The sequence below is a fragment of the Mycetomoellerius zeteki genome, unplaced genomic scaffold (assembly GCF_001594055.1).
Source record: "Mycetomoellerius zeteki isolate Tzet28-1 unplaced genomic scaffold, Tzet1.0 scaffold473, whole genome shotgun sequence".
Taxonomy (NCBI): domain Eukaryota; kingdom Metazoa; phylum Arthropoda; class Insecta; order Hymenoptera; family Formicidae; genus Mycetomoellerius; species Mycetomoellerius zeteki.
In genome coordinates, this window is record NW_017257472.1 from 28,573 (window position 1) to 29,631 (window position 1,059).

Below are 1,059 nucleotides of genomic sequence, written 5' to 3' on the forward strand. Positions count from 1 at the left end.
TCAATGCACATTTCAAACATTTAGAATCTCTGTCGGATAACGTTAACAAGTGTGCGCAATATTTAATTAAAGAAATTGAACTAAAACTGCCTGTAAATTATGTTAATCGCGAAATCATAAGATTAATGCTAAAAGATAATTACGACGAAATCGCACATGAAGTACGTACACAAATTACTGACTTGATTTTTCTCGATTCGTATTTTAACATAATATTTTTAAAACTAATTACATTACGTTATAACGAAATTTTACATTTAATTCTTTCGAACCGAGAATTGTAATTCGTAACGACTTATTATAAAACTTTTTGTTTTATTCACTTGAATGAATTATGTACTTTCCTACGAAGAAGAATTTATATAAATACATTTTTATACTTTAAACTTTTGTTTATTTTTTACTCATGTACCTCATCCCTTTTACATTAGACTCCTTTTCTCTCGCAATTAAGACTTAGATAATGTACATTAAAAACATAAAATATAGAAAGAATTTTTCATTAAAGCAATGTCAGAATCAACACACAAAGGCGTCACGCCACATCAGCCGAACATGTTCGTTCCTGTTTTACCTCCCTTTCTCCCTAGTGAAAGCAGGAGTCTTCCGAAAATTCTCGTAAAAGACCTCGTCTTAAATAATAAGAAAAAAACCCTTTCACTAAGACGTCAACATGTCGGAGACATCGTGTCGCGCCAGCAAAAAATGCAGCACAAAAACTGTGTGCATATTCGCTGACCGTCCCTTCCCCCTTTCCCCACCCGTAACGAACAACAGTTCTCGGTCCTACTTTTCCTCGGTTTTCCTATCCACCATTTTGCCACGGTATTCTTCCCTGCCGATACCCCCACCCTTTCCAATCACCACGCGGACAGCTATGGCCCGAGCCAATCAGCGTGTGGGTAGCTATGGCTTGAGCCACTCAACACGCAACATTTAATTACCTCGTTATTCCCACCTTTACGTCGTCCACCAATCAGAGCGCACCATTTCTCCAGACAGACCCGTCTAGGCCACCCCCCACCTGTCTGGAGCTGAAGTGGAGGGGGTTTGTTTTGA